General features: G+C 40.7%; 1 protein-coding gene across 8 annotated transcripts in view; it reads left to right on the top strand.

Moving 5' to 3' along the window:
* The first annotated feature begins 484 nt into the window (after positions 1-484).
* The window catches only part of PCBP3 (poly(rC) binding protein 3), a 212,975-nt gene continuing 188,316 nt past the window's right edge, over positions 485-25,143 (top strand). For 4 of the 8 annotated variants that reach the window (XM_027129890.1, XM_027129593.1, XM_027129430.1 and 1 more), the window contains exon 1: positions 485-549. The gene's annotated coding sequence lies outside the window, so the exon portion shown is untranslated. The remainder of the gene's footprint in view (positions 550-25,143) is intronic. The other 4 variants (XM_027129799.1, XM_027129721.1, XM_027129637.1 and 1 more) reach the window with 1 other exon arrangement.

Genomic DNA, 25,143 nt, shown 5'->3' with positions numbered 1-25,143 from the left:
GAACCCGACCCACCCCACCCCACCTGTGGACCCGCCCCTCTCCCCGCCCTCTTCCCCGCCCCGGCTGGGGACCGCCAGCTCCTGGCCCCGCCCCTTGCCGCTGACTTCCCCGCCCCGCATTGGGCTCCTCCCGGCTATGGCCCCGCCCTCTCGGTGACCCGCCCATGGCCCCGCCCCGCCCCCTCCACGCTAATTGGTTTCGTTCTGCAGCGCTTCCTGAGCTCCGATTGGCCGGGCGCGTCGCCGTTCCGCCGTTCGATTGGCCCGCTGCGCCCGCTTTCGCGAGAACCAGCTCCACGGAGGGGCGGGGTCAGCCGCGGCGCGCGGCGCGGGATTGGTCGGCGGAGCTGAGGGGGCGGGCCCGCGCCGCGCGCAGTGCCTCGCCTGGAGCGCGAGGAGCTGCTACCGCCGCCTCAGTCGCCTCAGTCGCCTCAGGCTCGGTCGCCTCAGGCTCCACCGCCGCCGGGATCGCCTGTCCCCACCCCCCAGCCCCGCCCCGGCCGCCCTCCCGCGGGCCGGCCCGCGGGCACGCCCTCTGCCGCGGGACAGGTGAGTGGTCGCGGGCAGGGCCGGGGATCGGGTGTGGGGAATCGGGGTCCCAGTCGGGGGACCGGCCGGGGTCCGGGGTCGGGGGTCGGGGTCCGGGCCGGGGTCGAGCCGGGGTCGGGACCAGGGATCGGGGCCGAGAATCGGGGGTCGGGAGTCGGGGTCGGGGTCCGGGCCGGGGATCGGGAGTCAAGCTGGGGCCCGGGCCGGGGTCGTTGTGGAGCTGGGAATCGGCGGCCCGTGGCCGGGTTCGGGGTCAGTGCCGGGCGTGGGGCGCAGGTCTCGCCCGACTGAGCCCCGCCGAGAGCCCCGAAGACCCCCGCCCGGCCCGGACAAACTTGGACGGCGGCCGGGTCGTCTGCCGGGCGGGGCGGGGCGGGGCGGGAGGCGGGGTCCGGGAGGTCCCCGCGGGACTCTGGGGCGCCCCCTCCTCAAGTTAACGCCCGGGCCGCGCTGCGAGCTCACGAAATGTTCCGAGGACGGAAACTGGACGCGGGGAGGATTTCGGAGGAAAGTGGTGAAGTGACTTCGGGCGAAACGAGGACCCTGCCTGGGCTGCCCTGTCTCCCCTCCCCCCCAATCCAGAAGTTGTAAACAAGAACCGCGCTTCCAGAAGCGGGGGAGTTAACGCTTGCCTGTCAGTAGACGTCCGCCACGGTTCTGCTCTGGACTTTATGGAGCTTACATTTCAAAACGGTTTAAGTTCAGTCGCGTGAGGCTGAGGAAAGATTTGGGGGAAAGCACGTCGTCGGCGCTCGGCTCGGGGCGGGCGGGACGCAGGGGAGGGGCGCGCGGAGGGCGGGGGCGGCGTCCGGGACCACGGCGCCCGCGGCAGCAGGAAGGGTTCCGTGCGGACGCGCTTTGTGTCCTTTGCCCACACTCCCGGCATCTGCCTCCTTGACTAGTGTCAGCGTCTCTCTGCGACCCCGTGTCAAAGCCAGGAGCAGGTTAGATGGGGCGGGTGCGTGCTCCTCTCATCAGTTACTGCATTTTCTTCTTTTATTAGGGGGCGAGTCGGAAGGTGTTTCTTATTGTTCCCAGAAGTGTTCCGCTCTGGCAGTATTGTCTGCTGAGAGTGTTTATTTTTTTCTTTTTGCCCGGTGGCGTTTCTACTTTTTTTCTCCTTACTGCTCTCAAGTATATAACTTGCGTAGCAGATCAGCAAGTTAACAAAAAGCCAGGTCTTAGCACCTCGTGCTTAGGGTTGATTGCCTTCCCCCCGCCTTCCTCTGAGGCGACGCGGACTTCTGGGTCTCTTCGGCTCTGCGTGTAAGCTAACAGCACTCCGGGTGATGAGGATTTATGCTGCGTAGTTCACGAAGAAGAGTGCTAGGGTAGCGGGGCCTTGATGACAGACCTTTCCGGACTAGACAGGGCAGTAAACAGACCTTCCAGTTCACACCAGTCCTCTGGCACAGGCACGCCCATATCCTTCCGAAATTTAACTTGCTGTCAGCGGGTGAACTGTCGCCCCTGTTCTGTTCTTTGAACTTGGCTTTAGAATTGGGAACCAAAGGAAGTGTGCAAAGGTGCTTTCCTATTGAAGAAAACTGATTTCCAGTCCCCTCGTGCACGAGAACAACTCATCATCTTAAAACGTCTCAGAGATGTGCATTTTGGCCCAGAGACTGTTTGCAGAACAGTGACACTCTGGAGTGATTGTTGACAAGATCCAAAGTGATCTCATTGATCCTCCCGTCAGGGGAGCTGGAGTAGTTGTGGGTAGTGTGTTCAGACTTGGAGATCCACCAGAAATGAAGGGGTCTTCGAATACAAGTGCAGTCTGACTGACTGACTGACTTTGGTCACTTCTGAGCACTGACGTTTCTCTCTTGTATGTAGGTGCTGTTATTTACACCGTGAAATTTCATTACAAGCGTGTTAGAATTTATATAACTTCATGCATTTTCTTAGTACTCAATATTATAAGGTTTTGAAAAAAGGTTTGATGGTAAAAGGAGTTTTTTGGGTTTTTTTAAACTGAAAAGATTGAATATCCTGTGTAGAATTCAGGGCTTTGGGATTGGTATTGCCACAGGTGGTGCTAATTAGTGGTGATATTGACCTTCAGAACATCTCTCTTCCAGATATCTTTATTAATACTCAGAGTTGGAGAAAAAACACAGTTTTATGATTACATTTTTAAAAATGTTTATGAGAAAATTTCACCACATGGGCTCATTTTATTAGATGTTTAGAAAGAAGCTATTTTTTTCCTCTGATGTTCAGGGGAGGCTGAGAGCATGCCGCGTTTATATTTGCAGAAATTCTGTGAGGTCCTTGAAACAATCTAGCCATTCAAGGCTGGACACTGTTTCTGTTTCAACAGTTTCAGTTTCTGGACCTGTAGCCATGTGTCAATGGCAGAGTCATTCCTATTTTCACAGAAATCCCAGGGCTTTATTGTAAAAGTGATCACTGAAGCAGATCTTGGTAGATGAAAGTTGTACAACCCTTTGGCGAAGAAGGCTGTCCTTTGGGCCATGACAAAGAAAAATACCTGCTCATGTATTGGAGTCACTCCCACATTGAACATTAGGATGAATACTGTAGATTTTTGGGTGGCTCTGGTGTCTCTTAGCTCTCAGCTCTTGCTGCAAGGACTCTTAACAAGTATCCTGGGTCCACTGTCCATGGTGCTGAATACGTGTCGTTTATTTCTGTTTTCCCGTCTCAAATTTCCTTTCCAGTGTGAGAGTAGTTTTTGAAGTTTTAAAATGAATTTCAGAATTCACACTTTTAAAGAAGAGTTGAACAAGGGAATTCTATTGAACCTGAATGGAAGCATGCCTTTTAAGAACTCAAGGCATGTTAATAATATCTCTCTTTTTTTCTAAAGTGCATAATTGTGCTGAGTCAACATCTACTTTTCTTTGCTTAGTCTCCTTCACCCCAGGTGAGAATTTTCTTGCTGGAGTATGGACATCAAATAACAAACCATTGAAATTAAACGAGACCCTGTTTGCTTAACTAACACCCTCTTTAAAAACGTGCTCTTTATTATAGCATGTACATATATTTGTACGTAGAGGCAATTTGTTTTCCCCTAAACAGGGTAGATTGTAACATCCCTCAGCATCACTGGCATGGCGCTTCCCAGCCTTCCTGGAGAGGGACTGGAGCCCTCTGAGAATGTGGTAGGGCTGACGGGCAACTGCCAGGCCCTCGTGCTGCGTTGGAGCAGCATCTACTCTCTTGCCTGTAATTTTGAGTACATCTTTGTAAATCATTTAAGATAAATCCTTTATTTCTCTTGAGGTGGTCTTTTACTTTAGAATTGCCCCACAGGTTAGCAATAAAAAATAATGGCTGTCCCTTGTGGTACAGAGATTTTTCCATGTGATAGTAAATTGTGCATCAGACGAAGCAGTGGATTGTTGAGGTGTTTTTGTTATGCACATCTGGAATAGTTCTTTGGCCCTGTTAGCTGTACACTTAACCCAGGTTATTCTTTGACATCTGTTTTGTTGAGAGAAACCCAGGGCAGCTTCTTTCTGCCTCCTCTAAGTTTCAGAAATACTTTCTGAGTGCTACTGTTTCCCAGGCCCTGTGCTATGATCTGGGAACCCACAGGGGAATGAGACAGCGTTCATATCATCGAAGAACTCACCACTTTGGACTGAGGAAAGAACATGAAAACAGATGGTTACAGGGGGCCACACTCAGTGCAGCAATTGGGATACACAGAAAGTTGGGTTGGTGTGTTGAGGGGAGGTGACTTATTTAGGCTGGGAATCAAAGAAGGCTTCAGAGAGGAGGTGGCCTTTGGGCTGAGCCCTGGAGTTTGGGTTGTAATTGTTTGGGCATGGATGGGCACACACTGATTAGAAAAAGACCAGAAGGTTGGTGTCGTTGGAGGACAGGTTGTATGGTGGTGCTGAGGCTGGAGGTGTGGGGGACATTGTGAAAGGGTTGGGACTCTGCTAGAGGTGTGGGGTGGGGGGTAGAGTTGAGGAGAGGTGTGGTAGGCACAATAATGGCTTCCCAAAGCTGTCTACATCCTAATCTCCAGAACCTGTGGACATTTTACAAGTCAAAGAGGATTTAAGGTAGCAGTTGGAATGAAGATTGCTAATTAGTTGATTTTAAAACAAAGAGATTATCCTGGATTGCCCAGGTGGGTCCATAGTTATCACAAGGGTCATTAAATGTGGAAGAGGGATGCAGAAGAGTCAGTGTCAGTGATGTGAAATGAGGAGGACTCTACTCCTCATTGCTGGCTTAGAAGATGGAAGGGGTCATGAGCCAAGGAATACAGGCAGAGCCTCCAGAAGCTGGAAGAGGCGAGAAAATGGGTTCTCCAGCCAGGCCTCCAGAAAGGAACACAGCTATGCTGACACCTCGATTCTAGCCCAGCGAGACCTGTGTCTGACTTCTGACTTCCAGAACTGTAAGATAATTAATTTGTGTTGTGTTCAACCATGAAATTCAATGGAAAGTTTTTTAGAGCAGCTGAGGAAACTGATGTAAGTTGGGACTCTGCTCTAGAAAGTTTTAGCTGGTGAAATTTAAGGAAGAAGTAACATGTTCAGATTGGCTGTAGAAGATAAACTGATGCAGGTGCTATTTATGAGGAAGTTGCCCTAAGTAAGCACGGTTCTGATCCCCAGTTTCATCTCCTGACAAGACTGGCTTCTGACATTGACTTACCTGGCCTGAGTCCCAGTTGAAGTTTTCCTGTAAGCAGCCTGTCAGCCTCCACCCCTGCTAATCGCCATGTCCCACTGGTCCACTCTTCTGTGCTGCGTACTCAGGGGAGAGTGGATCAGGTATACATCTGCACATGGGATTGTGGGGTCATAGGGCAGGCCCAGTTCCAACCTCAGCTGTTAAGGTATTTTCTGAAGGTTTGTTTCTTCACATCCTTGCTAATCCTTTATACATTCAGATGTTTAATTGTTGTCAGTTGAGTAGATATAAAATATCTCACTGTTTTAATTTATATTTCCTTGATTACTAGTGAGTTTGAGGATTTTTTTTTACCCATTTATTGGCCACTTGGCTTTTCAAGTCTATAATTGGTATTCTTATATTGTTTGTCTGTTTGTTGCCTGGGTTGTTCCTTTTATAGCTTTTTAGATGTTCTTTATATATTCTGGATTCTATTTGTGTCCTGTTTTTTATCCTTTTAAAATTGCTATTTTGATGAACAGATGTTTAATTTTAATGTAGTCAGATTTATCAATCTTTTTCTTATTGTCTGTGGTTATTAAATCTTATTTAAGAAATCCTTTGTTACCCCATAGTCATAAGATATTCTCCTCTTAAAAATTTAAAAGAAATATTTTCTCTTCATATTCTACTTTGAACTTACTTTTGTGTGAGGCATGAGGTAGAGCTATGATTTTAGATTTTTTCCAAATGCATAACCAATTCTACCAGTACTATTTATTGAGTACCATCCTTTCCCCAGTGATCTGCAGTGCTGCCTTTGAAACATACCAGACCTCACAAATGTGTGGATCTGTTTCTAATTTCTCCAAGTAAATAGTGATGATTTCATTTCCTCCTTCCTAGTCCTTAAATCTTTTAGTTTATTTTTTATTTTGTCTTATTCCCTTTGTTTGGACCACTAGACAAAGTTGCATAGAAATTGTGGTAAGGCTATCCTAATATTGTTTTTCACTTTAAAGGCAACGTTTTCAAAGCCTTAAATTTGAAGTTTGCTATATATTGGTAGATTCCTTTTACTAGGTTAAGGATGGTCTTATCTACTAATCGCTTGATAAAAGATTTTTTAAAGTCATTAATAGATTTTTAATTTTATCAAATGATTTCTTTACCTATTTAGATAATTTTGCATCTTTTCTTCTTTGAACTCTGAGGTGAAATACTTTAATCTTCTATTTTTGAACCATCATTGATTTCTTGGGATAAAGTCTACTTTGTCATGATATACTACATTTAAAAATTATTATTGGATCCAATATGGTAATAGTTCACTTTTGATTTTGGCATATATTTTCATAAGAAGTATTGACTAATAATCTTTTCTTGGATCGCTCTTAATCAGATTTGGTATCACTATGATGCTTCATCATCTCTAATAATTTCTGAAAGGGAGGGGTGTTTGTTCCTTGGAAGTTCGGCAGTATTGCTTCTTCACTGCTCTAGATCTGGACCCTTTTAGGACATGGATTAACATTGCAGTTAATCACTTTAGAAGCTGGTCCATTCTGCTCACGTTTCTTTGGCTAGAGGGAGTCATTCTGGACATGCCTAGTTTCAAATGGGGCAGGGAGGTAGAGTCTTCCATGTTCTGGAAGTTTAGGACCACTGGATACTGGTAAATATTAGTAATATTTACCACACTAGAGAGGCGAAGTGATGTCAGTGCTACTGAATTAGCCAAAATTAAAACTGTCTTCCTCTCTAGGTCTTGTTCGTAGTTTTTGCAACTATGTTGTCTATCAAGGGACCAGTTAGAATATGAAGCTAGACATCGTATTTGTTTGTGTTTCTTTTGAACAAACCGTCCTGCTTACTTCCTCCAGAACCCACCTTGGGAATTCCTGCCTCTCCACCTCTCCTTATTGCAGAGGAAAAGTCTCCCTTTCTCATTCCTTCCCACGGATCTAAATCTCAACCATCCTTCAAGGCTGGCACAGGACCTGCTGAAGTTCTGCTAAGTGTGTGATGGTTTGTTATGCAGCTGTAGAAGGGTAGTGTACCAAATCTGTACTGACCTCCCAGTTACCCTCACTAGAAGTGGGTTTAGGCTGATGAAGGTTGTTTGAATCTATTTGAGATACAGGCAGAAAGTATAAAGTACAAAATAAACATCATCTATAATCTTACCACTCAAGGATTGCCAATTTTTTTCCTACTTTTATATATGTATGATATGTATTTCCTAAAGGTGGGATTCATTCCATAATATGTTTTATAGACAACTTTTTTTCTTTGTAGATAGTGAGCATTTTTTGTGTCATCATATTCTTCTAAAATATGATTTTGAATGGCTGCATAATATTCCAGTGGGAGTCCCAGTTTATTGAACCTCTTTCCTATAGCTGGACATTTATGCTTCTTTAAAATATTTACTGTAATAAATAATGCTTTGATAAGTATCCTATACAAAACTCATGGTGTGTATCACCAATTATTTCTGAAAGATAAACTTCTAAAGGCAGAATTATCATGTCAAAACTTGTAGGTGTTTCTAAGCTTTTTGATATTTAACCATCCAGCTTCCAGTGTTTCTTTTAAAAGGATACAACTCAGGCATCTGTTTCTGTAACTCACCAGGTTGGGATAGGACAGAACTATTGATTTTTGAGCATTTAGATTCTTGTTTTCTTAACCCTGTTTGCAAAGTGCTTTTAAATTATTCATTAAAGTGCAGTATTCTATTTATAGACATATTTGTGTATGAGATCGCTCCCTTAATGTCTGGGCAAAAAGCCTATGAATTGCTATTATCACATCCCTATCTTTGTAAATCCTTTGTAAATCCTTTTCTACTCCTATCCACCCTTTCTTTGTTTTCAACCAGATAGAGACACTGAAACATATAAGGTCTTATAGCTCTGATGGTTACTCAGATGAAATGGCTGTTCTGAATGAGCCCTTGTTCTTCTCACCATTCTTTAAGTAGTTGACTTCAAAAAGATGAGAGATCAGAAGAATATTAATTATTAATTCAAAATATTTTTTCCTGATTCATAAAATAATGAGTGCTTATTTAGAAATTTTATAAAATAAAGATTAACATCAAAAGCAGAATAAAAATCTTTAATTCCACCACCCACAGATGACCACTATATAAACATAACTTGTTCATACTGGCCTGTTCTTATAGTGTATTGATTAGATTCTGATGACTAATATCTTAGGGGGAATTTTTGAGTCAATGTCTATGAGTAAAATTGGCCCATAATTTTCCTGTAGCTGTTCACTGTCTAATTTGAGATGAATGCCTAGTTTATTAATTTGAAGCTTTTATCTTTTACTAATAATGTGCATTTAAGGTGGTACATTTCCTTATAAATAATGCTTCAGCTGTATCATACAGAGTTTGACTTGAGGTATTTTCAGTACTATTTAATATATGCTACGCACTAAATTGTTCCTCCCTCAAATTCCTATGTTGAAGCCATAACCCCCAAAGTCATGGTATTTGGAGATGGGGCCTTTGGGAGGTAATTAGGTTTAGGTGAGGTCATGAGTGTGAGGTTCTTATGACGGGATTAGTGCCTTATATGAAGAGACCAGAGGGCTTGCTCTCTTACTGTCTTTCCTTGCCATGTGAGGACACAGGAAGAAGGCAGCCATCTGCAAGGCCAGGAAGTGGGCCCTCACCAGAACATGACCATGTGAGCACCCTGCTCTCAGACTTCCCAGCTTCCAGAACTAAATGAGAAATAAATGTCTATTGTTTAAGCCACCCAATCTATGGTATTTTGTTATAGCAGGCTGAGCTAAGACAGTAATTGCCATTATGATATTTTTCTTTGATTTGTAGGTCATTTAGAAGAATATTTTAAAATTTCCAGACATATGCATGTTTTCTTATTTTATTCTTTTCCATCACAATTGCATTGCCCAAAGATCTTGCTCTTTATTTTAATCGTTTGAAATTTGCTGATGTGCCTTATAGCAGAATATGGTGTATAGGTTTTCTCACATGTTCCTGTGTGCTTGTAAAGAATTTAGGTTCAGTGTTCTATATATTCTGTTCAGCTAACTTGATAAGCATATTACTCAGGTCTGCTGTTTTTTACTATTTTTTTGTCTGGTTGTTATATCCATTACTAAGATAATTACACACTTTCATTATGATTATGGATTTGTCTTATTTCTTTTTCAGTTCTGTCAGTTTTTATTTATATACTTTGAGACCATGTTATCAGGGGAATGCAAATTTAAAATTGTTATGTCTTCCTGCTGAATTCAAACTTTAATTATTATGTGTGGTTCTCTTTATCTCCAGTAATGTATCTTTGCCTTTATGGTGTAATTGTCTGATGCTAACATAGCCATACCAGATTTCTTTAGGCTCATATTTGCATGATATCTTTTTTTTTTAATGATTTTACTTTCAGCCTTACTATAGTTTTATACCTTAGATATGTCTCTTGTAAAGATTATACAGTTAGACTTTTTTCCATCCAATCTGATAATTTTTGCCCTCTAATGGGAACATTCAACTCATTTACATTGAATGTAATTACTGATCTATTTGAGTTTAAATCTACAAACCTATTGTAATGACACTCTTGTCCTACATTTTCTGTGTTTATTTTCTCTCTTCTCTTGTATTATTTGAAACTAGTATTATGATTTTAAAAAATCATTCTACTTTTCCACTAGTTCTAGTACATTGGAGGTTATATTCTATTTTTCTTTCTTTTTGTGGTTACCATGTAAATTAGATAAGGTGTTATTAACTTATCCAGATAATGCCATTATACCTTCTTCCTGGACCATGCAGAGATCATTTTCTTAGAATACTTGAACTCCATTCACCCCTCCAGATTTATGTGTGATTGTAACTGTATATTTTAATTCTGTATGCTCTTTTTTTTTTTTTTTTTTCGCGATACGCGGGCCTCTCACTGTTGTGGCCTCTCCTGTTGCGGAGCACAGGCTCCGGACGCACAGGCTCAGCGGCCATGGCTCACGGGCCCAGCCGCTCTGTGGCATGTGGGATCTTCCCGGACCGGGGCACGAACCCGTGTGCCCTGCATCGGCAGGCAGACTCTCAACCACTACGCCACCAGGGAAGCTCTGTATGCTCTTTTTAAACTCAACTAAGTAATATTAACTGTGTTAGTATTGGGACTTTCCCAGTGGTCCAGTGGTTAAGACTCTGTGTTTCCACTGCAGAGGGTGCAGTTTTGATCCCTGGTCGGGGAACTAAGATCCCACATGCCGTGCAGCATGGCCCCAAAACAAACAAACAAACAAAAAACCACAAACAACAAAAACCAAACACAAAACAGTGTTAGTATTTAACATACTGGCAGTGTTCATTTAGATTTATTCACATCTTTATCCATTCTTTGCTTTTCATTGCTCTCTGACATTTCTGAACTCCATTTTGGGGTCATTTCCCTTCTACCTGAAGAGGCTTCTTTAGAAATTCCATTTTTGCTCATCAGCTGGTAGTACATAGACACTCTTGATTGTTTTCTAAAAGTATCTTGATTTCACTTTTTTTTATTTTTAAAATTCCTTTAATTTACTTAAAATTTTTCGGGATATAGTTTACATGCCATAAAATTCACCTTTTTAAAGTTTAGATTCAGTGGTTTTGGTATATTTACAAGGTTGCATTACAAGGTTGCATTACAAGGTTGTGCAACCATCATCACTACCTAATTCCAGAGCATTTTTATCACTTAAAAAGAAACCTCATACCTCTTAACAGTCACTCCCCATTCCTCCCTTCTCCCAGCCCCTGGAAGCCACTAATCTACTTTCTGTCTGTAAGGTTTTGCCTGATATGTACTTTTCATATGAGTGGAGTTGTAAATATGTTGCCTCTGGTGCCTGGCTTCTTTCACTTAGTATAATAATGTCAAGGTCCATCCATGGTCCACTGTAGATGTATCAGTACATTCCTTTTTATGGCTGAAAAATATTACACTGTATGGATATATCACATTTTGCTTATCCTCAGTAGGTAGACATTTGAGTTTTTTCTGTTTTTTTGTCTGCTATGAATAATGTGCTCTCAGCAGTCATGTACAAGTTTTTGTATGAATACATGTTTTCAGTTCTTTTGAGTATATACTTAGGAGTGAAATTGCTGGGTCAAATAATGACTCTATGTTTAACTTTTTGAATAACTGCCAAACTGTTTTCCAAAGATGCTGTACCATTTTACATTCCCACCAGCAATGCATAAGGTTCCAGTTACTTTGCATCTTCACCAACACTTATTTTCAGTTTTTTGATTATTGCCATCCTAGTGGGTGTGAAGTAGTATCTCCTTGTGGTATTGATTAGTATTTCCCTAAAGACTGATGCTTTTGAGCACCTTTTCATGTGCTTATTGGCCATTTGTATAGCTTCTTTGGAGAAATGTCTATTCAGATCCTTTGGCCATTTTAAAATTGGATTGTCTTTTTATTGTTGCGCTGTAAGAATTTTTTATATATTGTTTACCAATCCCTTATCAGATATATGATTTGCAGATATTTCCTCTCCAACTATGAGTTGCCTTTTCACTTTCATGATAGTGTCCTTTGATGCACAAAAGGTTTTAATTTTCATGAAGTCCAATTTATCTATTTTTTCTTTTGTTGCTTGTGCTTTAGGTGTTATATTTAAGACAACGTTGCCTAATCCCAAGTCACAAAGATTCACGCCTGTGTTTTCTTGTAAAGTTTTAGCTCTTAAAGTTAGGTCTTTGATACATTTTGAGTAAATTTTTATATATGGTATGAGGGAGGAGTTTCTGTATGTGGCTGTCCAGTTGTCCTAACACCATTTGTTGAAAAGACTGTTTCCTCAGTGAATGGTCTTTTAACACCTTTTTTGAAAATCCGTTGACCATAAAATATGGGTTTATTTCTGGACTCTCAGTTTGATTCCATCCATCTATATATCTATCGTTATGCCAAAACCACACAGTCATGAGTACTGGAGCTTTGTGGTAAGTTTTGAAATTGGGAGGTGGGAGTCCTCCAATTTTGTTGTTCTTATTTAAGATCGTTTTGGCTATTTCTGGTCCCTGGCATTTCCATATGATTTTTAGGATTAGCTTGTCAATTTCTGTATAAAAGGCAGCTGAAATTTTGGTAAGGATTGCGTTGAATGTGTAGGTCAATTTGGGAATATTGCCATCTTGACAGTATTAAGTCTTCCAATCCATGAACGTGGGATTTATTAGCTGCAATAGCTTTTTGTGGATTCTGAAGGTTTTCTATGTATATATAGATAATTTTACTTCTTCCTTTCTAATCTGGATGCCCTGTATTTTTTTTTTTTTTTTGCGGTACGTGGGCCTCTCACTGTTGTGACCTCTCCCGTTGTGGAGCACATGCTCCAGACGCGCAGGCTCAGCGGCCATGGCTCACTGGCCCAGCCGCTCCGCGGCATGTGGGATCCTCCAGGACTGGGGTACGAACCCGTGTCCCCTGCATCGGCAGGCGGACTCTCAACCACTGCGCCACCAGGGAAGCCCTGGATGCCCTGTATTTTTATTCCTTGTGTAATTGCCCTGGTTATAACTTCTAGTATAATGTTGAATTGTTCTGGCAAAGGTGGACACCCTTGCCTTCTTCCTGATCTTAGGGGGAAAGCTTTCAGCCTTTCACCATTAATTATGTTGTTAGCTGTGGATATTTGTAGATGCCCTTTATTAGGTTGAGGAAGTTTCCTTCTATTTTTATTTTGTTGAATTTTTTTTAATTGTTCTTGTCAGATGCTTTTTCTAAATCTACTGAGATGCTTTTTCTAAATCTGCTGAGATGCTTTTTCTAAATCTACTGAGATGACCATGTGGTTTCTGTCCCTCATTAAGGTGGTGCATTACATTGACTGATGTTCATGTGTTGAACCAACCTTGCCTTCCTTAGATAAATCACAGCTGGTCATGGTGGATAATCCTTTTTATATACAGTATTGCTCGACTTAGTTTGTTATGGTTTTGCTGAGGATTTTTGCATATGTATTCTTGAAGCATATTGGTACTTAGTTTTCTTTTCTTGTGATATCTTTGGTTTTGATATCAGGATTGTATTGGTCTCATAATGAATTGGGAAGTGCCCTTTTCTACTTTCTGGAAGAGTCTGTGAAGGATTGGTGTTCATTCTTCTTTAAATGTCTGACAGAATTCACTAGTGAAGCCATTTGGTCCTGACTTTTTATTGGGAAAAGTGGGAAGTTTCTCAATTTCTAAGACAAAGTCTTTACCTCTTTTAGGTCTATTCAGATTTTTTATTTCTTGTTGAATCGGTTTTGATAGTTTTTGTCTTTCTAGGAATTTGGCCATTGCACCTAGGTTATATAATTTGTTGGCAAACAATTGTTCATAATATTTCTTAATGATCCTTTTTATTTCTGTAAGGTTCTTAATTTCATTTCTGATTTTAGTAACTTAAGTCTTCTCTGTCTTTTTCTTGGTGCATATGGTTAAAGGTTTTTTCTTTTTTTATATCTTTTCATAGAACCAACTTCTGGTTTCACTGTTTTTTTTTCTCTATTGTTTTCTGTTTCCTTATTTCATTTATTTTTGCTCTAATACTTGTTTTTTCCCTCCTTCTGCTTGCTTTAGATTTAGTTTGTTCTTTTCTAATTTCTTAAGGTGGAGGGTTAGGGTATTGATTTGAGATATTTATTCCTTTTTAATATAGCTATTTACACCTATAACTTTCTCTAATCACTACTTTCGCTGCCTACCATATGTTTTGGTATGTTGTGCTTTCATTTTCAGTCATTTCAAAGTATTTTATAATTTTCTTTGTGCTTGCTTCTTTGATTCCTTGGTTATTTAGGAGTGTGTTGTTTAATTTCCACAAACTTGTGAATTTTTGTTTGTGTTATTAACTTCTGAATTTCTTTCCCTTGCCATCAGAGAACATACTTTGTATGATTTCAATCCTTTAAAATATTGAGATTTGTTTTTCTAGTGTAACGTCTGGTCTCTCCTGGAGAATGTTCCATGTGTACTTTAAAATAATGTGTTTTGAAAGCTTGGCCAAGATGGTGGAGTAGGAAGACCCTGAGCTCACCTCCTCTCGTGGGCACACCAAAATTACAACTACTTACAGTGCAACTATTTATGAGAAAGACTGAAATCTACCAGGAAAGATCTTCTACAACTAAAGATATAGAGAAGGAACCACAATAAGATGGGTAGGAGGGATGGAGTTGCAGTATAGTCAAGACCCATACCCCTGGATGGAGGACCCATGAAAGGGAGAATAATTACAATTTCAGAGGTTTTCCCCAAGGTATGAGAGGTCCAAGTGCCACATGGGGCTCTCCATCCTGGGGGTCTTGTATCAGGAAGACAAGCCCCCAGAACGTTTGGCTTTGAAGGCCAGGGGGCTAACTTTTGGGAGAGCCAGAGGGCTGCAGGAAACAGAGACTCCACTCTTAAAGGGTGAACACAAAATCTCATATGCCCTGGGACCCAGGGCAGAAGCAGTAATTTGAAAGGAGCTTGGGTCAGACCTACCAACTGATCTTGGAGAGTCTCCCAGAGAGGCAAGAGGCAACTGGAACCCACCCTGGGGACGTAGACAATGGAGGCAACCATTTTGGGGAGCTTGTTCTACCACCTGGACACTGCTGCTGGCAAGTACCATTTTGGAATCCTCTCTCTGGCTTATTAGCCTTGAGACCCAGCCCCACCCATGCCCACCAGCCTGTAGGTACCAGGGGATACCTCAGGCCAAGCAAATAGCTGGATGGGGACACAGCCTCATCCAATAGCAGGCAGACTGCCGTAAGACCCCCCTGAGCCCACAGTCTCCCTTGGATATTGCCCTGTTCACCAGAGGACCCAGGACCCAGCCCAACACACTGGCGCATAGGCACTAGACTCTGGCCCTGTAGCCAGAGAACCTGGGACCCAGCTCTACCCACCAGTTGGCAGGTACCAGCTCCAGAAACCCCTGGGCCCCAGCCCTGCCCATCAGCAGGAAGACACTAGCACCAAGACCACCACAGCCCTGCAGCCTGCCATGGCAGGATCCAGCCGTCCCACAAGCAGGCTGGCACCAGCCCTGGGACCCACTGAGCCCCTGCCCTGCCTACCAGCAGGCCAAAACCAGCTCTGAGACACTTTAGGTCCCTCAGGATCTGGCCCTACTTACCAGAAGGCCTACACAAACTTCGGGATACCCTGTACTCTGCAGCCAGGTGTATCAGGAACTGGCCCCACCAACCAGTGGTCCAAAACCAGCTCTGGGACCCCTGGGCCATGAAACTAGACCCTAGGACCTAACACTGTCTGCCAGTGGGCCAGCACTAGCCCCAGGACCTGGCTTCACCCACCACTGGGCAGGCACCAGCCCCAGGAATTCCTGGATTCTAACCCCACCCGTCAGCGGGTGGACACTAGATCTGGGGGGGCCTGCCCCACAAGCACACACCCCAGAACCCACCAGTGAGCCAGCATTAGCCCTGGGAACCCCCTGGTTTCTGTAGCCATCTGCCTTGTGACCTGGCCCCACCAACCAGTGGCTGCCAGCCTTTGCACTAGGCAGGGCCTGGCAACCAACCACAGTGGGGGTCACCATGTCTACCAGACCACCCACAGTAGTCAGCCCACCACAACAGAAGGATCCATGTAACACACTGGGGGCAAATCTAGATCATATAGCTCTGTTCACCAGAAGGGAGTCTTCTGCTGTGACACATAGGACGTATCACATCTCCAAGGTTGGGAAAAGTAAAAACAGAAAATTAGGCGGAATGAGGAGACAGAGGAACATGTTCCAAACAAAGGAACAAGATAAAACCCCAGAAGGAGAACTAAGTGAAGTGGAGATAAGCAGTCTACCTGATAAAGAATTCAAATAATGATCACAAAGATGATCAAAAAACTTAGGAGAAGAATGGATGAGGAGAGTGAGAAGTTAGAAGTTTTTAACAAAGAGTTAGTAAATATAAAGAACGACAAAGCAGAGATGAAGAATACAATAACAGAAATTAAAAATACACTAGAAGGAATCAACAATAGTTTAAATGATATAAAGGAATGGATGAGCAAGCTGGAAGACAGAGTATTGGAAATCACTGAAGCTGAATGGAAAAAAGAATAAAAAGAAGTGAAGAAAGTTCAAGAGACCTCTGGGACAACATCAAATATAGTAACATTCACATTATAGGAGTCCCAGAAGGAGAAGAGAGAGAGAAAAGGTCAGAGAACATACTTAGAGACAAAATAGCTGAAAACTTCCCTGACTTGGGAAAGGAAACAGACGTCCAGGTCCAGGAAACACAGAGAGTCCCAAGCAGGAGCAACCAAAAGAAGATCACACCAAGACACATTGTAATTAAATTGGCAGAAATTAAAAGGAAGAGAATATTAAAAGAAACAAGAAGGGAAAAGCAACAAGTTAAGTACAAGGGAACTTTCGTAAGACTATCAGCTGACTTTTTAGCAGAAACTTCAGGCTAGAAGGGAGTGGCATGATATATTTAAAGTGATGAAAGGGAAAAACCTACAACCAAGAATACTTACCTGACAAGGCTTTCATTCATTTTGATGGAGAGATAAAAAGTTTACAAACAAGCAAAAGCTAAAACAGTTCATCACCACCGAACCAGCTTAACAAGAAATGTTAAAAAGACTTCTTTAAGCAAAAAAGAAAAGCCCACAACTAGAAACATGAATATTACAAAAGGAAAAATCTCATTGGTAAAGGCAAAAATACAATATAGGTAGTAAATCAACCATGTACAAAGCTAGTAGGAAGGTTAAAAGACAAAAGTTGTAAAATAGTCTATATACACAATAAGTAGTTAAGGGATACACAAAATAAAAAGATGTAAAATATGATATCAAAACCAACAATCATAGGGCAAGAGGAGTAAAAATGCAGGGTTGTTAAAATGCATTTGAACTTAAGAGATCAGCAACTTAAAATATGTTAAGCAACTTAAAATCATATATGTATAGCTGTATATAAACCTCCTGTAAGCACAAACCAAAAATCTGTAATAGATAGACACACACAAAAGAGAAAGCAATCCAAAAATAACACTGAAGATATTCACCAAGTCACAAGGGAAAAGAGCAAAAGAAGAAGAAAGGAAGAAAAAGGAACTACAAAAACAACCTCAAAATGACTAACAAAATGGCAATAAGTACATACCTATCAGTAATTACTTTAGATGTAAGTGGACTAAATGCTCTAATCAAAAGACTTAGGGTGGGGACTTCCTTGGTGGTCCAGTGGTTAAGAATCCATCTTGCAATACAGAGTATGCTGGTTCGATCCCTGGTCAGGGAACTGAGATCCCACATGCTGTGGGGCAACTAAGCCTGTGTGCTGCAACTACTGAGCCCACGCACCACAACTACAGAGCCCGCATGCCACAACTACAGAGCCCACATGCTCTGAAGCCCATGCACCACAACTACAGAGCCCACACACTCTGGAGCCCATGTACCACAGCTAGAGAGAAGCCCGCCCGCTACAACAAAGAGCCTGCATGCCTCAATGAAGAGCCTGCGCACCGTAGTGAAAGATCCCATGAGCTGCAACTAAGACCTGATCCAGCCAAGAAAGGAAGGAAGGAAGGAAATTTAAATAAAAAGAGTTAGTGCGCCTGAATGGATACAAAAACAAGACCCATCTATATGCTGCCTATAAGAGACTCATTTCAGATCTAAAGACACACACAGACTGAAAATAAGGGGATGGTAAAAGCTATTCCATGGAAATGGAAATGAAAAGAAAGCTGGTATAACAATACTTATTTAGGACAAAATGGACTTTAAAACTAAGATTGTAATGAGAGACAAAGAAGGAAATTACATAATAATCAAGGGATCAATCCAAGAAGAAGGTATAACAATTGTAAATATATATGCACCCAACATAGGAGCACCTAAATACATAAAGCAAATATTAACAGACATAAAGGGAGAAAGTAACAGTTACACAATAATAGTAGGAGACTTTAACACCCCACTTACATCGATGGACAAATCATCCAGACAGAAAATCAATAAAGAAACCCAGGCCTTAAATGACATTAGATCAAATGGAATTAATAGATATCTGTAGAACATTCCACCTAGCAGAATACATATTCATTTCAAGTACACATGGAACATTCTCCAGGATAGATTACATGCTAGGCCATGAAACAAGTTTTGTTAAGTTTAAGAAAATTGAAACCATATCGAGCATCTTTTCCCATCACAATGCTATGAGAGTAGAAATCAACTATAAGAAAAAAAAAAACTGCAAAAAACACAAACACTTGGAGACTAAGCAGTATGCTACTAAACCACCATTGGATCACTGAGGAAGTCAAAGAAGAAATCAGGAAATACATGGAGACAAATGAAAGTGAAAACACAATGATCCAAGATCAATGGGATGCATCAAAAGCGTTCTAAGAGGGAAGTATGTAGCAGTACAAGCCTACCTCAGGAAACATGAAAATTCTCAAATAAACAACCTAAATTTACACCTAAAGGAACTAGAAAAAGAACAAAATCCAAAGTTAGTAGAAGGAAAGAAATTATTAAAAATCAGAGCAGAAATGAATTAAATAGAGGCCAAAAAAATAGAAAAGATCAATGAAATTAAGAGCTGGTTCTTTGAGAAGATAAAGAAAATTGGTAAACCTTTAGCCAGACACATCAAGGAAAAAAGAGAGGGTCCAAATCAATAAAATCAGAAGTGAAAAAGAAGTTACAGCTGACACCATAGAAATACGAAGGATCATAAGGGATTACTACGAAAAACTATATGCCAATAAAATGCACAATGTAGAAGAGATGGAAAAAATCCCTAGAAATGTGTAATCTCCCAACACGGAACCAGGAAGAAACAGAAAATATGTACAGACCAATTACCATTAATGAAATTGAATCAGTAATAAAAAAATTCCCAATAAAGAAAATTCCAGGACCAGATGGCTTCACAAGTGAACTCTGCCAAACATTTAGAGAAGAGTTAACACCTATCATTCTCAAACTCTTCCAAAAATCCAGAGGAAGAAATGCTTCAGAACTCATTCAATGAGGCCAGCATTACCCTGATACCAAAACCAGACAATGATATCATAAAAAAAAAAAGAAAATCATAGTCCAATATCACTGATGAACATAGATGCAAAAATCCTCATTATAATATTAGCAAGCAAATCCAACAGTACATTAAAAGGATGATAAACCATGATCAAGTGGAATTTATCCCAGGGAGGCAAGGATGGTTTAACATCTGCAAATCAATCAGTGTGATACACCACACTAACAAATTGAAGAATAAAAATCATATGACCATCTCAATAAATGCAGAAAAAGCTTTTGAAGAACTTCAACATCCATTTAATATAAAAACTGTCCACAAAGTGGGTATAGCGGGAACATACCTCAGCATAATAAAGGTCATATATGAACAAGCCCACAGCTAACATTATACTCAATGATGAGAAACTGAAAGTGTTTTCTCTAAGATCAGGAACAAGACGAGGATGCCCACTCTTGCCAGTTTTATTCAACATAGTATTGGAAGTTCTAGGCATAGCAATCAGACAAGAAAAAGAAGTAAAAGGAATCCAAATTGGAAAGGAAGTAGTAAAACTGTCATTTTTGAATACGTCATGATAGTATACATAGAAAATCCTAAAGTTGTCACCAAAAAACTACTAGAGGTCATCAATGAATTTGGTGAAGTTCCAGTGTATAAAATTAATATACAAAGAATATGTTGTATTTCTATGCACTAACAATGAACTATCAGAAAGAGAAATTAAGGAAATAACTCCATTTGCAGTCTCATCAAGAAGAATAAAACACCTAGGAATAAATCTAGCTAAGAAGGTAAAAACCTGTACTCAGAAAACTATAACACACTGACAAAAGAAATTGAAGATGACAGACAGATGGAGAGATATACTGTGTTCATGGATTGGAAGAATTAATATTAAAATGACCATACTACCCAAGGCAATCTATAGATTCAGTGCAATCCCTATCAAAATACCCATAGCATTTTTCACAGAGCTAGAACGACTAATTTTAAAATTTGTATGGAAACACAAAAGATCTGGAATTATCAAAACAAGCTTGAGAAAAAAAGAACAGAGCTGGAGGTATCATGCTTCCTGACTCCAGACTATACTACAGAGCTACAGCAATCAAAAGAGTATGGGGCTGGCACAGAAACAGACACACAGATCAGTGGAAAAGATCAGATAGAAAGCCCATAGATCAGATTAGAAAGCCCAGAAATAAGTACATGCACTTATGGTCAATTAATACATGACACGAGGCAGGAATATACAATGGAGAAAGGACAGTCTCGTCAATAAGTGATGTTGGGAAAACTGGACAGCTGCATGTGAAAAAAATGAAATTAGAACATTTTCTTATACCATATACAAAAATAAGTTCAAAGTGGATAAAAGACCTAAATTTAAGACCCCAAACCCCTAAATTTAAGTCCCCAAACCATAAAGCTCCTAGGAGAAAACATAGGCAGAACACCCTTTGACATAAAATGCAGTAATATTTATTTTTTCGATCTGTCTCCTAAAGGAGAGGAAACAAAAGCAAAATAAACAAAAGGGGATTAAGAGGTACAAACTACTATGTATAAAATAAGTAAGTAAGCTACAAGGATATATTGTATAACACAGGGAATAGAGCCAATATTTTGTAATAACTTTAATGGAGTATAATCTATAAAAATTACAAATCCCTATGTTGTACATCTGAAACTGATATATATATATATATATATACATATATATATATGTATATATATATATATATATAGTGTGTGTGTGTGGTATGCGGGCCTCTCCCGTTGCGGAGCACAGGCTCGAGACACACAGGCTCAGTAGCCGTGGCTCACGGGCCTAGCCGCTCCGCGGCATGTAGGATCTTCCCAGTCCGGGGCACGAACCCGTGTCCCATGCATCGGCAGGCGGACTCTCAACCACTGCGCTACCAGGGAAGCCCCTGAAACTGATATATTTTAAATCAACTGTATCTCAATTAAAAATAATAATATATAAAATTAAAATAGAAATTCTCATCCCCCAAATGGTAGTATTAGGAGGTGAGCCTTTGTGAGGTGCTTAGGTCATGGTGTTGGAACCTTCACAAATGGGATTAGTGCCTTATAAAAGAGGCTCCAGAGAGATCCCTAGCCTCTTCAACCATGTGAGGACAGCAAGAAGGCACTTGCTATGAACCCAGGAAGGGCCCTCACCAGAAGGCAACTGTGCTGGCACTTTGATCTTGGACTTTTCAGCCTCCAGAACTGTAAGCAATAAATTTCTGTTTTTTATAGCTAAAATAATAAAATAAAATAATGTGTTCTGTGTTTTTTTAATGGATTGTTCTGTAGTTATCTGTTAGGTGTAATTGTTTTATAATGTTGTTAAAATCTTCTATTTACTTGCTGATCTTGTCTTGTTCCATCCTGTATTGAAAATTGGATATTGATGTTTCCAACTATTATTGTTGAATTGTCTAATTGCTTATTCATTTCTTTTAATTTTGTTTCATTCATTCTTGGGATCATTTGTTAGGTATATGTATATAGTTGTTATATCTTCTAGTTGCATTGACTCTTTTATCATTATAAAATATTCTTTCTTTGTCTCTAGTAACAATTTTTGTGTTGAAGACCATTTGGTCTGATGTTAGTAAAGCCACTCCAGCTCTTGTCTGATTACTGTTTACAGGTAAATATTTTTTCATTTTTTCACTTTCAGTCTATTTGTGCCTTTGAATTTAAGAATGCCTCTTGTACACTGCATATAAAACATTAAAAAATTCCATTAACACAATCTCTGCCTTTAAATTGTGATGTGTGATGAATTTACATTTGGTGCAATTTTGATAAGGTGGTATTTATTCTTGCCATTTTGCTAATTGTTTTCTTCATGTCTTATCTTTTTTTGTTTTCTGTCCTCTGTTACTGTCTTCTTTTGTGGTAAATAGATACTTTCTAGTGTGCTCTTTTGATTCCTCTGTCACTTCTTTTACTATTTTGTTTAAAAGTGAATGGTGTTTTTTTAAATTAGCTTATTTTATTTATTTTTTGGCTGCATTGGGTCTTTGTTGCTGCGTGCGGGCTTTTCTGTCGTTGTGGCGAGTGGGGGCTACTCTTCGTTGCAGTGCGTGGGCTTCTCATTGTGGTGGCTTCTCTTGTTGTGGAGCATGGGCTCTAAGTGCATGGGCTCAGTAGTTGTGGCTCGTGGACTCTAGAGCGCAGGCTCAGTAGTTGTGGCACATGGGCTTAGTTGCTCTGCGGCACATGGGATCTTCCCAGACTAGGGTTCGAACCTGTGTCCCCTGCATTGGTAGGCAGATTCTTAACCACTGTGCCACCAGGGAAGCCCTCTTTTACTATTTGTTGTTAGTCATATTCTTAGGGGTTGCCTGGAGCTTCTTACTATTAACAATTTATAACAATTTAGTTTGGATTCATACCAATTTAATTTCAATAGTATATAAAAACTTTGCTTCAGTATATCTCCATTTCCTCCCTGCCCCTCCATACTGTTATTTTTCTACAAAGTACATCTTTATACATTCTGTGCAGATCAGCACAACTTTATAATTATTGCCTTTTGCAGTTATCTTTTATTTCAGATAGGAGAAAAAAGTTACGAACAAAAGTTACACTTACATTATCCTTTTTACTTCTGTAGTTACCTTTACCAGTGTTCTTTATTTATTCACCTGGATTTGAAGTACTATCTAGTGAGTGTCATTTTATTTTAACTTGAAGGACTCCTTTTAATATTTTTTATAGGGCAAGTTTTCTAGTGATGTAGTCTGTCAATATTGTTATTTGAGAATATCTTAATTTTTTCTTTGCTTTTGAAGGATAATTTTGCTGGTTATAGAATTCTTGTTTGACAGTCTTTTTCTTTTATAATTTTGAATTTGTCGTCTCACAACCTCTAGCCTGAATGGTTTCTGATGAGAAATGGGCTGTTACTTTAATTAAGGATACCTTTTGCATGGTGAGTTGCCTCTCTTCCTGCTTTGAAGATTCTCTTTGTCTTTGTATTTTGATAGTTTGATTATGACATACATATGTATAGGTATTTTGGAGTTTATCCCTAGAGTTTATGGAACTTCTTGGATTTGTAATTTTTAAAATCAAATATGGCAAGTTTTTAGCCATTATCTCTTCAAATATTCATTGTACCTCTTTCTCTCTCTTCTCTCCTTCTGAGGATTTCATTATGCACATGTTGCTTTGCTTGATGTTGTCCCTGAGACTGTCCTTTTTTGTGTGTGCGTGTGAGGAAGACTTTATTCAAGGGGACTACAGCAATGGGATTTTGTAGTAGGGGAGAGAGATTGGACTCAATTCCTCTGTTCATTTTTCTTCCTACATTTTACTTTAGATTGGAAAATTTCCTTAGATTGGAAAATTTCAGTTAACCTGTCTTCAAGTTTGCCAGTTCTTTCTTGCCTGCTCAAATATGCTATTGAATCCCTCTAATGAGTATGTCATTTCAGTTATTGTACTTTTTAGCAACAGAATTTTTTAATTAATTATTATTTTTTTGCGGTATGCGGGCCTCTCGCTGTTGTGGCCTCTCCCGTTGCGGAGCACAGGCTCCGGACGCGCAGGCTCAGCGGCCATGGCTCACAGGTCCAGCTGCTCTGCGGCATGTGGGATCTTCCTGGACCGGGGCACGAACCCGTGTCGCCTGCATTGGCAGGCGGACTCTCAACCACTGCGCCACCAGGGAAGCCCTAGCAACAGAATTTTTATTTTGTTCCTTTTTATAATTTCTGTCTCTTTATTAATAGTCTCTATTTGGTCAGACATCATTGTCATACTTTCCTTTAATCCTTTAGACCTGGTTTCCTTTAGTTCTTTAATGTATTTAAAATAGGTTGTATACATTCTTTGTCTTGTAGGTCCCACATTAGGGCTTCCTCAGAGGTAGTTTCTGTTGATTGCTTTTTTCCCTGTGTATAGGCCATATTCTCTTGTTTTATGTTTTTGTTTTTTTGTATGTCTTATAATGATGTGTTGAAGACTGAACATTTAAATAATATATATGGCAACTCTGAAAATTCGAGTCTGGGATATTTGGTGGTGCTGCTTTTTATAGTAGTTTTTGTTTGTGACTTTCCTGAACTAACTCTGTAAAGTCTATATTCTTTGTCATATATTTCCACTGAAGTCTCAGTTTGGCTAGCTTGGTGGTCAGCTAATGATTGGATAGAGATTTCCTTAAATGCCAGGAATCAGTAAGTCTCCTAGTCTTTCCTGAGGGGCTCTGTGTGTATGTGTATATTGGGGGCATGCTTCAGCATTTCATCAGACAGTTTACAACTGTATCTTAGTCTTCCCCTCCTGCTTGTGCAGAGCCTCAAAGTCAGCCCAGTGTGAGCACTTACGGCCTCTCAGGTCTTTCCTGGGCGTTCGCACAACCTTGGATAGGTGCACAGCTCTCCATATATGATGTGGTCTTCTAGATTTCCAGGGATATATTGGAGTTTTCAAATCCCCTGTAGACAGCCTATTCCCCAGCTTTTGCTTTTAAGCTTTTGGTTAATTGTTTGCCCCAGCAGTTGTACACTGTCTCAGGCAGTTACAAAATTAAACAGTTGCCTCTAATTGTTTTGACATATACCTCTGAGGAAAATGATTTTCTCACTGCGCAAGCTCTGACTCAGGTCAAAGAGAGCCTGGCAAGTGGAACCCATTAGCTATGTCAGATAATGACAGTTCTCTGGGAGTAAGTCTTTGAAGGAGTTCCAGCCCTGTTCTGTCCTCTTCTGTGGCTGCCAGGCTGCTGCTTTTCACTATGACTGTAGGCTGTTGGTTTTCAAGACTACTATGGAGTTGAGGTGGGGGTTAGGAGAAATGGTGGGAGTAGTGCAAGCTAAAGACCAAAATTTGCTCTTCTTGAGATTCAACCATTTTTCTTTAACACATGCTCCCCAGTTGTGGCAAGCCTCTGGTT

Source organism: Aethalodelphis obliquidens, unplaced genomic scaffold (genome assembly GCF_003676395.1).
Source record: "Aethalodelphis obliquidens isolate GAN/ISIS:26980383/991018 unplaced genomic scaffold, ASM367639v1 scaffold1, whole genome shotgun sequence".
NCBI lineage: Eukaryota > Metazoa > Chordata > Mammalia > Artiodactyla > Delphinidae > Aethalodelphis > Aethalodelphis obliquidens.
The sequence above is the reverse complement of the archived record's forward strand: the minus strand, read 5'-3'. Positions and strand labels throughout refer to the sequence as shown.